A 14,197-nucleotide genomic window follows, 5' to 3' on the forward strand; every position below is an offset into this window, starting at 1 on the left:
TTGTGCATGGTGATAGATATGGGTCTATTTTCATTCTTCTACAGGTTGACATCCAGTTATGCCAGTACCATTTGTTGAAGATGCTTTCTTTCTTCCATTGTATACTTTTGGCTCCTTTATCAAAAATGAGGTGTTCATAGGTTTGTGGGTTAAAATTCGGGTCTTCTATTCGATTCCATTGGTCAACTTCTCTGTTTTTATGCCAGTACCACCCTGTTTTCATTACTGTAGCTGTGTAATAGAGTTTGAAGTCAGGGATGGTAATGCCTCCAGAAGATCCTGTATTGTATAGGATTGTTTTGTCTATCCTGGGTTTTTTGTTTTTCCATATAAAGTTGATTATTGTCCTCTCCAGATCTGTGAAGAATTTTGATGTGATCTTGATGGGGATTGCATTGAATCTATAAATTGCCTTTGGTAGAATTGCCATTTTTACTATGTTGATCCTCCCAATCCAAGAGCAAGGGTTGTCCATCCATTTTTTGGTATCCTCTTCAATTTCTTTCTTCAATGTCTTAAAGTTCTTGTCAAATAGATCTTTCACTTCCTTGGTTAGAGTTACCTCAAGATATTTTATGCTGTTTGTGGCTATCGTGAATGGAGAAGCTTCTCTGATTTCCCTCTCTGCTTCCATATCCTTTGTGTATAAGAGGGCGACTGATTTTTTGGAGTTGATCTTGTATCCTGCCACATTACTAAAGGTGTTTATCAGCTGTAAAAGTTCTTTGGTGGAGTTTTGGGGGTCGCTTATGTACACTATCATATCATCTGCAAATAACGAAAGTTTAACTTCTTCCTTTCCAATTCGAAACCCCTTGATCCCATTATGTTGTCTTATTGTTATTGCTAGAACTTCAAGCACTATATTGAAGAGGTATGGCGAGAGTGGGCAGCCTTGTCGTGTTCCTGAGTTAAGCGGGATGGCTTTGAGTTTCTCTCCGTTTAATTTGATGTTAGCTGTCGGCTTGCTGTAAATAGCTTTTATTATATTTAGGTAGGATCCTTGTATCCCTATTCTCTCCAAGACCTTTATCATAAAGGGGTGTTGAATTTTGTCAAATGCTTTTTCAGCATCTAATGAAATGATCATATGGTTTTTTTCTTTCAGTTTATTTATATGATGGATTACATTGATAGATTTGCGTATGTTGAACCAGCCCTGCATCTCTGGGATGAAGCCTACTTGATCATAATGGATAATTTTTCTAATGTGTTCTTGGATTCGGTTTGCCAGTATTTTGTTGAGGATTTTTGCGTCGATATTCATGAGTGAGATTGGCCTGTAATTCTCTTTCCTGGTTGAGTCTTTGTGTGGTTTTGGTATCAGAGTAACTGTAGCTTCATAAAAGGAATTTGGTAATGACCCTTCTGTTTCTATATTGTGGAATACATTGAGGAGTATAGGTATTAGCTCTTCTTGGAAGTTCTGGTAGAATTCCGCATTGAAAGCATCTGGCCCTGGGCTTTTTTTGGTAGGGAGGTTTTTGATGACAGCTTCTAATTCTTCGCGACTAACAGATCTATTTAGATTGTTCACCTGGTCCTGGTTTAGCTTTGGTAAATGGTATTTATCTAAAAAAGTGTCCATTTCTTTTACATTTTCCAGTTTTGTGTTATACAGGCTTTTGTAGTAAGATCTAATGACTCTCTGAATTTCGTCTGTGTTTGTGGTTATGTCCCCCTTTTCATTTCTGATCTTATTAATATGCAAATTTTCTCTCTGCCGTTTGACTAGTTTGGATAGGGGTTTGTCAATCTTGTTGATTTTCTCCAGGAACCAGCTTTTTGATTCATTGATTCTTTGGATTGTTTTCTGTGTTTCTATTTTGTTGATTTCAGCCCTCAGTTTGATTATTTCCAGTCTTCTACTCCTCCTACGTGAGTCTGCTTCTTTTTTTCTAGAGCTTTCAGGTGGGCTGTTAAGTCTCCAATATGTGCTTTTTCTGTTTTCTTTAAGTGGGCACTTAGTGCTATGAACTTTCCACTTAGGACTGCTTTCATAGTGTCCCATAAGTTCAAGTATGTTGTTTCTTTATTTCCATTGAATTCAAGGAAGACTTTAATTTCTTTCTTTATTTCTTCCTTAATCCAGGTGTGGTTCAGTAGTTGGCTGTTCAGTTTCCATGAGTTTGTAGGCTTTCTGGGGATAGCACTGTTGTTGAATTCTAACTTTAATCCATGGTGGTCTGATAAGACACAGGTGGTTAGTAATATTTTTTTGTAGCTGTGTAAGTTAGCTTTGTTACCAAGTATGTGGTCAATTTTCGAGAAGGTTCCATGAGCTGCAGAGAAGAAGGTATATTCTTTCCTCTTTGGGTGGAATATTCTATAGATGTCTGTTAAGTCCATTTGCTTCATTACCTCCATTAATTCTCTAATTTCTCTGTTAGGTTTCTGTCTGATTGACCTGTCCATTGGTGAGAGAGGAGTGTTGAAGTCTCCTACTATTAGTGTGTGCGGTTTGATGGCTGCCTTGTATTTTAGCAATGTTTCTTTTACGTACGTGGGTGCTTTTATATTAGGGGCATAGATGTTCAGGATTAAGACTTCATCCTGATGAACTGTTCCTGTTATGAGTATAAAATCCCCCTCTCCATCTCTTCTGATTGATTTAAGTTTGAAGTCAACTTTGTTAGAGATTAGCATGGCCACACCTGCTTGTTTCTTAGGTCCATTTGCTTGATAAGCCTTTTCCCAGCCCTTTACTCTGAGTAGGTGCCTGTCTTTGTGGTTGAGGTGTGTTTCTTGTAAACAGCAGAATGTTGGATCCTGTTTTTTTATCCAATCTCTTAGCCTGTGCCTTTTTATAAGTGAGTTGAGTCCATTGACATTAAGTGATATTAATGACCAGTGGTTGTTAACTCCGGTCACTTTTTTAGTCGTAGAGTTTGTGTGTTTCCCTTCTTTGATTTGTGTTGGTGAAGGGTCTCTAGATTTCTGAGTTATTGTGGTCATTGTTGGACTCCTTGGTTAGTGACTTTCCTTCTATTACTTTCTGTAAAGCTGGATTTGTGGCTGTGTATTGTTTAAATTTGTTTTTATCCTGGAAAATTTTATTTTCTCCATTTATAGTGAATGAAAGCTTGGCTGGGTATAGTAATCTGGGCTTGCATCCATGGTCTCTCAGTTTCTGCAGTACATCTATCCAGGACCTTCTGGCTTTCATGGTTTCCATGGAGAAGTCATGTGTAAGTCTGATAGGTTTACCTTTATAAGTAATTTGGCCTTTTTCTTTTGCAGCTCTTAATATTCTTTCCTTATTCTGTATGCTTTTTGTTTTGATAATTATATGGCGAGGGGATGTTTCTTTTTGATCCAGCCTATTCGGTGTTCTGTATGCTTCTTGAACCATCATAGGTATATCTTTCTTTAGGTTGGGAAAGTTTTCTTCTATAATTTTATTAAATATATTTTCTGTACCATTGAGCTGCACTTCTTCTCCTTCTTCTTCTCCTATTATTCTTAGGTTTGGTCTTTTTATTGTGTCTCATATTTCCTGAATGTTTTGTGATGAAAGTTTGTTGGACTTGCTGTTTTCTTTGATCAGTGTGTTTATTTTCTCTATGGTATCTTCAGAATCTGAGATTCTTTCTTCTAACTCTTGTATTCTGTTGGTTATGCTTGTTTCTGTAGACTCTGTTTGTTTACTTAAAATTTCCATGTCCAGCCGGCCCTCTGTTTGTGTTTTCTTCTTTGCCTCCATTTCAGTTTTCAAGTCTTGAATCTGTTTGATTGTTTTTCCTTGGTTTTCTAGGGTATCATTCACTGATTTATTCAATTCTTCAAACTTTCTGTTATATTTCTCATCCATTTCTATAAGGCCGTTTTTTACATGCTGTTCAAGGGCGTCAATCACTTTCATGAAGTCAATCTTTTCTACTTCTTCTTGATTAAGGTGTTCATGTCCTCCCGTTGTGAGGTCGCTGTTTTCTGGTGGCTTCATGATGCTTTTCAGCTTGTTGGGTGAATTCTTGCCTTGGCGTCTGCCCATCTCTTCTTCCAAATGCTCCCTTATGGATCTTCTTTTACTGGATCAGGTCTCCTTGCCTACCCAACGCTGGCTCTCCCCAATGTTGGCTCTCCTCAATGCTGTGTCTCTTGGCGCCCCAACGCTGTCTCTCCTGGCGCCGAGAGATCAGGCCTCCGTGCTGATGGAGCAGCTCGCAAACAAAACCCAGGCCAGATCTTGTTTGAACTAAGTTTCTAGCAGAAACTTGTTGGGCCAGGGTGGACACCCTCTACCAAGTTAGAGTTGAAAACATATTCTTGGGAAATCCATTTTGTCTTCCTTATATGTTCCTCTAACTCTGATTGTTTTTTTCCTTAAAACAGTCCACCCTTCCCCAACAATTTACATAGTAAACTGATTTTTTGTCTTATCCCATTCTAGCTGAAGTGGCCTAGCCTAGTTGCTCTGCAGTTTCTAGGCCTGTATTGATTTCCCATAACAAGACTTTCTATTATGAGGTGAGGGTACAATTGGGGCGCATACTTCATCTTTGTCAATCTGGGCCAAGTCTAGGATAGCTACCAGAGATGCTGGGTATGCTGGAAGACTATGGTCAGAGTAGGTTAGAGTAAAGGCAATGGGCCCATAACCTGGAAACACCCCCATTCAAAGGTAAGTGTAGGTAATTTCTGCATGGTAAGTAAAAATCTGGGTGTGCCATAAAGGCTCCCAGAGTCATCATCCCCATAAAGCAAGATTTGTTTCAGAATTTTTCTGGGTCCACTATATTTTGCTCAATCCAGCCCCCAAGGTGAGATGGGTTTGGGGAAGTGGATGGGTCCATGATGTTACTCTTAGAAGTTGGGTTTGTCTACTAGGGAATCCTTAAGTATCCCATGGGTACATGGCAGGCAGTTTTAGGGACAGTGTTATATACTACAATGAACTTCACATCGCTGATCAGGTTCATGAACTCTGCACTTAGATATCCCTGACTGAGAATGGACCACACAATCTGTCAGCCATTCCTGGCCAGGAGCCCTTATCATATATGGAGATGACACAGGCAGAAATACGACAATTTTGATTTCTAATGCAAGTTATCTGTCAGAGAAAGATTCATAGGAATGTTCTTTTGGTAGCTCGAGCCAAGATAAGAAAAGATTCCTGGAAAAGATTCCTCTTTGTACAGGTCCAAGGTGACCCTTTCTGTTTCACATCAAGAAGTACTCCCAAAGAATGAGAGGTAGAGTGCTGTGTCCTTCAATGCTCATCACGAGGGACTGGAGTACTTACTCCAACAGCACCTAACCCAGTGAAGCACCTTGGATAGCACTCTTCTCCACCCATTTCTGGGAGCTTGGCTTTAGAGATCAGGATGTACACTGGGTTCTATAGCACCGTTTCCACAAGAAATATTACTAAGAAGTGTCTGTGTATCAGGGGATGGGGTAGGGGGTGAGGTGTTTCTGAGTCTCCCTGGAAGTTGGTAGAAGGGAATCCAGATCCTGTAGAAGCTCATCACTCCAAGGAAAGCCCTCAGTTGCTTCATAGTCTAAGGAAGAAGATACATTAGAATGGGCTGGACTTTCCCCCCTCATACTCAAACTTCGTTTTTCTCTCTGATATTTCCAAGTATGTAACTCAAGACTGGCATAGTTGGGCCTCTTCCTGAGAGGCCTTCTAGTCTTCTTTTGGATCTCTTATCTTTATGTTCTTTTTATATTGTTTTGTTTTCTCCCCAAAACATGAGTAGGGACTGAGAGGCACTTTCAGGGTTTGTTTCCTTTATAACCTGGAGCTTTTCATGATTTTATTCCCCCTTGGTCTATTTTCTAAATGTTTATAGATTTATTTATTTCATTTTAATGAGTTTCAATGTGTATCTGTGCACCAGGTACATGCATGGTGTCTGCTGAGGTCAAAAGAGGGCATTGAATCCCCTGGAACCAGAGTTATGGGTGGTTGTGAGCCACCATGTGGGTACACAGAATTGAACCTGGGTCCTCTGCGAGAACAAGTACTCTTAACCACTGAGTTATCTCTCCAGCCCTGTCTTTGCCATTTGTTTGAAAGTTTGTACAGTCCCGAGAATGATCTACCCTAGCTATACTCTTGGCTGTGAATAAATGAGAGTAGTAAATAGAAAATATTGGCAGGTACATCCTTAAACCTATGTTTACAACCTTCCCCAGAAACCAAGAAAATTTCTGTTAAAAATCCTGTAATAGAGTTACTAGTTGAAAGACTTTTAAGGAGAAAGTTCTGTTTCTGTTTTCTAAGGGGGAGCATCCCATCATCTGTTTTACTATGTGTCTTTATACGAGACAATAACAGCTTCAACTGTAAATAATTTACCCCTTAGCTGTCATCATGGGTACCAGACATTTATTATTGAGCTGTTCTGTTCTCCTCTTTTCTTGTCACAGATTCAGAGGGCCAGACTAACCTCGGACAGGGAATTTGGAGAACATTTTAACACAAACATGCTTGGATTTGTAGTGCAAGGATTAAATCTCATCCCTAGAGCCAGCTTCCTGGTGAGCTGAAACAGTGCATGATAATTCACTAACATCTGTATGCCAAAGGCATTTGCTTCTCTATGAAATTGAACTCAGCTGTCCAGAGGTGGTGACACACACCTTTAATTCCAGCACTCAGGAGGCAGACACAGTCCAGCCCGATCTACTGTTCTACTCTGGACAGGGAACTTGCTGTCAGATCCAATGGCAACTGGCTGGATCCAAAACATCTGTCTTCCTTATGATTCGCCTAGAATTGTTCCATCATGCATCAGAAGAGGGAATGACAAGAGGCAGAAGGCATCTTCTTCCTTTTACAGGACGATGAAAGCAGAGCATTTGATCATAAAGTGTCATCCTTTGATTTCCTTCAACTTCATAAAGCTGTGTGTGTGGTAGTGATCAAATAAGATCAGGTGACAGAGGTGTCTGTCTCTACCAGTGTCTAACTCGAGATCCTACCTGCCTAGTTTTGTTCTGACCAGATACTCAAAACCCCGTATCTACTCTGTGTGTGTGTGTGTGTGTGTGTGTATGCAAAAGAAGGCAGATAGCTGGAAATATTAATAAGTATCTTCCCTCTTATAGAGAGTCATATAGGATGTTTATTCTTCCCCACCCCCACAAAAAGACACTATCCTTAGTACGTTAGGAGGGGATCTTGGAGGCTCTGGTTGAGTAGCTTGGGGAGCTCAGGATATGGCCACAGGAGAGGGACCACCATGTTCCCACACTTATGAGTGGATACAGGAACAGTCCATAGCAAACAAATTCAAGAGTACAGCCTTCTCTTGTGTTACCATGTTTAATGCATTGCATAGGGCCCTGCTTTTTCATGTTGAAAAGAATGTGAATAGCAATGAAAAGATAGTGCACTGAGGGGCTGGGGATTTAGTTCAGTGGTAGAGCTCTCCAGTTAGCTTGCCAGGCCCGTGTGGCCAGGGACCTGCCTGTTTCTCTAATGCATCACCCAGTCATGCCCCAACTTTACGATCACCACTGTAACCATGCTGATCCTTTTATTTCTGGAACCTGTTCCTAGAAGACCAAGGGACTTTGTGTTTGCAGCTTCCTGCAAGATGCCTTCTCCTCCCAGTCCTTTGCCCACCTCTGTGGCTTCTAAGGTGAGGACTCTGAATACTAAGGTGCAGTATTAGCACCACGAAACTTCTCACACCCAGTGGATCACAGCCTTCCAGGTATGATCTGGCCATTGGTTAGAGGAAATGTCCAGGGTATATTCCTTTTTCACCCTACAGGCATGCTGGGCACAATCCAAGGTTACCTGAAAGTGACCCAGATTTATGTTCCTCCAACAAGATTATCCTTTAGCAATGGCAGTGGGGTGTTTGATGGCTGTATCCCAAACCTTTTTTATGAGGTGCCTAGGACCACTCGAGTGGTGGGGTTGTTTCTACATAGTCTCCCAAAGGGTTCTCCAGGGAATATACCCCTACTGCACATAAGATAACTAGATGGATTTTACTTGATAGGTTTCCAGCCCTTCAATAATTCCCTGCATTTCTTGCATGCCCTCAGCTCTGATTTAACAGTGCCTCTAACTCCAACCTCCTCCCCCCATTCTGCAATGTTACTAAATACCTTTGCAAGAATGAGTGGCCAGACATCACATGTCTATAGCCTCTGGGTGGTATCTAGTTGGGACAGGAACATATAGTCCATGTGAATAAACAAAAAAGGAAAGAAGGTGGAATGGACAAAACCATATCAAACTCAAGGAGAGAAAACACAGGTTCTGATTTAATGGCTCTGTTAGGGGAATGATTTGTTGATCCATATTGTCTTAGACGTTTTCTCGCCCTCTCCAGGAAACGTAGCTGGGTAGATCATGTGGTATTTTGGCAAAGGCCAAATCCAGTTTGTGTCAGTGACCACAGCCATTCTGTGAGGTGTATATCTCTCCTGTGTCTCCCAAGTTGTCTGCCAAGGAAAACACTAAGCATGATCTGGGAGGTCAGATTGACTTTGAGGTATTGATCTACCTTCTGCTTTGGCCTTGGCATGCCTGTTTTGGGGTTGATGCAGAGTGTCTTTTATTCCATGGCTCCACTGATGGGTGTGAAAAGGACAAAACAATAGAGAATGCCTGTCAGTGGCACTGGAATCCAGTTATCTGGAGAAGAAACTCCATATGGCCCCTTGAACATGCCTTTCCTGAGTAATTGGGAATGCACAGTCTTAGGACACACAGTTCTAAGAGCATAATTTGATGCCACAAATGAATCAAAATGTCAACTGTTTGAGCCAACAAATATAGCAGTCAAGTTCTGAAACATCTAAGTTGAGGACTAATTTGAGAGATGGCTGAGTAGTTAGCCTGTTTACTACTCTTGTAGAAGACCCCAGCTTGTTTCCCAGCACCTGCATCAGGTAGCCCACAACTGCCTGTAATTTCAGTTCCAGGGGATCCGTTACTCTCTGTTCTCCCTGGGCACCTGCATGCATGTGGTGCACATAAACACACACAAGCACATACTCATGAATAACAATGAATCTTTAAAAGTACTTGTATGCAAGAACATTTATCAATTCTTGCTTCAATTGCTGATCCTAAACAGTGACTATTGATAGCCAGTAAGAAAAGCTCTCCTCTGAGAAAATCCTTTGCCTGTGCTTTTCAAAATAATTTTAGGATATTGCCCTCCAAAGCCACACACATTCAAAGTCCCATTCTGGTTTGCAACTGGAAATGCACTGAATTTAGATCAACTTAGGGAATAATAGAATTTTGAAGTTAGTCCTTTTCAAAAAATTGTTTTTAAGATATTACTTGAGTACACAAATAGAAAGTCCATAAAAATCTCACAGGTATTTTCCTCTTATTTGGTCAACCATTTTTACATGTGATTTGTGATTGTGATTGATACAAGAAGGTCTTGTATTTTCATATTCCAATTGGTCATATGGCTTTTAAATTCATTTATATGATAACGAACAAGCTCCCTTGGTCAACATTTCAGATGATTGCTTTGGTTTTACATGAAGTCAATCAGAAAATCAAAGCATTTTACCAGCCCTTTTGTTAACAAAAGTCCTTACACTACATCATTATTCCTCTCCATTATGTTTCAGAACCTTAACAAAGCTGTGTGAGGATTTTTTAAAAAAAGATTTATGTGTATGTATTCCTGTGTGAAATTATTGTATACACAAGCATGCAGGTGCCTGTGGAGACATTTTTTTTTTGTGATCTAACGAAGCTTGCCTGAAGATCAGAGGGCAGAACTAAGATACTAGAGGCCAGGCAGTGGGGACACACACCTTTAATCCAAGCACTCAAGAAACAGAGGCAGATGGATCTCTGTGAGTTCAAGGCTACCTTGGGCTACACGAGATTGAATCTGTCTAAAAGAGAAGCAGAGCTCTTTGATACCATCATCTGGAATCACAGGCCTTTAATCCCAGCACTAGGGAGGTAGCAACAAGAGTGATTCAACTGGGTGGAGAGAGAAATATAAGGTGGAAGGAGACAGGATCTCAGGGTTCATTCAGTCTGAGGACTTGTAAAGACGGGATACCCCATTTGGTCAGAGGATTTCATAGCAGTAAGAACTAGCAGTGGGCTGCTTTCTTCTCTGAATTTCACGCAAGCTTTAGTTGTTAGATCACAAACAAAATATCATTGCAGGCGTCCATAAAGGTGTGGGTGTCAGAACCCCTGGTGCTAGAGTTGTAGACAGTGGTAAGCCACCCAGCATAGTACTGAGAACCAAACCTGAGTCTGCCAGAAGAATGGTGAATGTTCTTAATCACTGAAACATCTCTCTGGTCCCTGTCTGAGGGTCTTTATATATGGTCCTATGTGTGGTAGGGTGAACGCCAATGACTGGGATGTCCCTGCCTTTGGTGAAAGGGATTATGTGATGGTTTAAATAAGAATAGTCCCCCTAGGCTCTTATATTTGAATGCTTAGTCGCCAGGAAGTGGAATTGTTAGAAAAGGATTGGAAGTTGTGACCTTGTTGGAGGAAGTGTGTCACTGGGATTAGATTTTGAGCTTTCAAAAGTCCATACCAGGTCCATTCTCTCTCTGTCTCTCTCTACCTGTGGATCAGAATGTAGCTCTCAGCTATGTCTCTAGCACCACAAGTCCCCACCACGCTCCCTTTGCCATTATGATACTCTGAACATGTAAACAAGCTCCCAATTAAATGCTTTCTTTTGTAAGAGTTGCCTTTGGTCATGGTGTCTTTTCACAGTAACAGAACAGAACAGCAGAGTTTTGGCTGAGGTTCAACTCATAGTAGGTCCAGTGGGCTCATGAACCCATTCTGGAGTAACCACCTATGTCTTATCGGATCACCATGGAGTAAAGTTAGAATTTAGCTACAATACCACCCCCAGAAAGCCTACAAACTCATGGAACTGAACAGTCAACTACTATACCACCCCTAGGTCAAGGAAGAAATAAGGAAAGAAATTGAAGCCTTCCTTGAATTCAACGAAAATGAAGACACAACATACTCAAACTTATGGGACATTATGAAAGCAGGGTTGCTAGCATTTTCATTCCTTCACTGGCATTAGAGCCTACTTATTCAGGTTTCCAGCCTGTATCGAAGACCAGCTGAGGCATCCAGTCTTGTGAACTGAACAACCACTAGGTTATTGGACCTTTTCTTGGTAGTATTGGTATAAAATCACTGTTGGGACTAGCCAGACCACAACCTGGAAGCCATTCTAGGAAAATCTACATACATTTCTTTAGAGAACCCTGATTAATTCAGAAAATGTGACCTGGGTCCCTCTATTAGGCATCTGTGTTTAAACTCCCTCAGTTTGTTTTTTACATGAACTGAGTGGGAATTCTTTTCATTTCCTCCAAAACACAAAACCCTGTCCTCGCCATAAACCCTTTTATAGGCTGCAAGAATTCAGGCCTGCTTACAGACAGTACTCACCTGGGTCAAACATCAGTGCTAACAGCATAGTTGCTATAGATTGCAGACCTGAAAAGCACTTCATTGTGGTAATTGTTAATGCTCATAGCCAACATTTCAGCAAAGAAACACTCCACTGATAGACTGTGTAATAAGAAGATGCAAGAAAAGATGGATAGGAACCTAAATGGTCCTCTGCAGAGGACCAGAGTTCTGTTCTCAGCAAGCACTTTCTGAAGACTCACAAGCTGGAACAACAGCTCTAGGGTATTTGATGCACTCTCCTGGCCTACATGGGCACTTGCAAATGTGTGTGCAGGCATACACACACACACACACACACACACACACACACACACACACACACGGTTTTTTTTTAAAGGAAGTACCTTCAGAGTCACAAGCAAGCTTGTCTATATAATCAGAAATAGTTACACAGAATAAAATTCCTAATTGGATCTAAAAGTCAAAATTATTGAGCAATTCCAGGGGACCGGCTAAGGTGCCCCACGTTCTTCAAACTCTTCACACACTAGGTTTAATGTGGAAATATTGAAAAAGACGAGGGTAGAGCTCTGATACCAAGGGAACTGACAAGCCTATGCAGATAACAACTGTGGAGAAGGTTAACACTTGGGTAACATCTGGCCTCTGTAATGGCTCCTGCTTACCATAGTCAGCCCTGAACGAGAAGCAGTGGCCAGTAGTTGGGTCATAAAACTGTTGGTTTGAAAGTTCTAAGAACATTTGCATCATCATAATTCACTGGAGAACTGACCAATCAGGTTCAGCCACAGGGTAGAATAGTCTCCCAGGGAACTTTGCCTCTCATTGCTTGTGCCAGCAGCCTAGTGTACAGAGGTGCTTCAGTGGTCTGAGGGATCCAACCAACATCCTGGCAAACAGGTAACATGCTGGGGTTTGTTTCATCATCAAACTCATCTGTTGACTATGTCCTGCCCATGTCAGGTAGTGGGGACGGAGGATGGCAGTTCTGTGTTCAACCAGGGAGAGAAATGTTCCTCTAAAGAACGGGACAGGGGAACTAGAGAGGTGATTCAGTTCATTGTCCTTAAGGGTGTAGCCCCTCCCTGGTAGGTTGACCGTGCCCCAGTGGATAGCCTTACACCTGAGAGTATATGGGAAGCACACAACCAGGAGCAGCGGCCAGGGGTTGAATTATAAAACTATTTTTGGTTTCCGGATTCTAGGTCCACTGTGTACTGTCATCATCACGTTCTGAGACACAGACACGTCTTACAAGGGAACTTTGCCTCTCATTCCTTGTGCCAGCAGCCTGTTTCTTCCAGAGGTGCTACAGTGGTCTGAGAGATAAAAAACAAAATCCATCCAAACAGGTAACAGGTTTTGTTCCATTCTCAAGCTCAGCTGCTGACCATGTCCTTACCATGCTGGCTGCAGGGAAGGGAGGGCATAGTTTTGTGTCGAAACTGACAAGAGAAATGGACCTGTAAAAAGAGCCAGGGGTATGGAGGCCATGAAATGTCTGGACTATGCCTTCCTGTGTCAGTATCCAGGTCTCGGCACTCAGGACACCTGGCTTTGGTACAGTTTAGGTCTGTGTCCTGATTCCTCTGTCGACCTTCCCCTTTTCCTCTACATGGCAACCAAATGAGTCAGTCGAATCTTGGAAATTCCATCCCTTTCTTCCTGAGACTCTTGTACTGGTTTCTCTGTAACTTTGTCCCTGACAGATGCAGAGAACAAGGCAGACATTACTCTGCTTTTCTATGACTTGGAATACAGAGAAATGTGGCAGTGTAGAATGTGGCAAGAGGATTCCATTTGGGAAAAGAAACAGGAATTGAGGTTTAGCAATATGGCTCAACCAGTTGCTTGGTACAAAGACTGATGACCTGAGTTCAATCCCCAGAACCTACATGGTGGTTGTCCCATGACCTCCACAAGTAATCTTGGGCACACACTTACACACACACACACACACACACACAGTCTTTGAAAAATAAAGAGGAGTTAAAAATGTTTTAATAGAACAGAACATAGTTTGCAAACATAGATCAATGCATATGACAGGATAAAAGATATTATCATGTGAGATATAATAATGTAAAATATGATAAGATGGCCATTGCAAATCAGGCTGTCTCAAAGCAACCTTATTTAACTAGTTACTATGTGTTAGAGACAGATAAACAAAAACTGGAAGGTAGAAGTAATAAAGAGGCCTCTGAGTTTACTGGATTATGTGGTCTTATCTTTTTCAGGCTTTCTTGGTTGTTCTGAGGCTACTGGATAGCACCTGTCATGGATAAAGAAAAGTCTGAAGCCAGTCCCAGCCCACCAGAACCAATCAAGGAGCCAGTTTCGTCCACACAGTTAAAAGGCCGCAACCAGTCTAATAATATACTGATATATTTGATTGACAGGCAGCTGGGGCGGCCCAGAAATGATATGGACTTATTTGAATGGGTTTGGACTACAACATAAGTTCCCCCTTCCAGGGTAGAGTGTTCTTGCTAAAATTAATAGTACATATGACTACTTAAAATACATGCTTTAAAAAAAAGCAGACTTGCAAGCCACTCTCATGTTTGATCCATTAAACTAGTCTTCATCGCAACTGTTTTTGGTGCATTATCTGTTTCTTGACTTGATTTTCTTGAGTTCTATTGGGCAGGATATTGTATCCATCTTCATATTCCTCTTGTGTGATGTCAGATACAATGAGAATGGGAGCATTGCATTGCACATCATGTCTCTTCCACTACTAGTCTGAAAAGTAATTATGTATGTAGAACTTTGCAACACACAGCCATTCAACACCAAAGACTGTCCTCAATAGCC

Source organism: Microtus pennsylvanicus, chromosome X (assembly GCF_037038515.1).
Source record: "Microtus pennsylvanicus isolate mMicPen1 chromosome X, mMicPen1.hap1, whole genome shotgun sequence".
NCBI classification, from domain to species: domain Eukaryota; kingdom Metazoa; phylum Chordata; class Mammalia; order Rodentia; family Cricetidae; genus Microtus; species Microtus pennsylvanicus.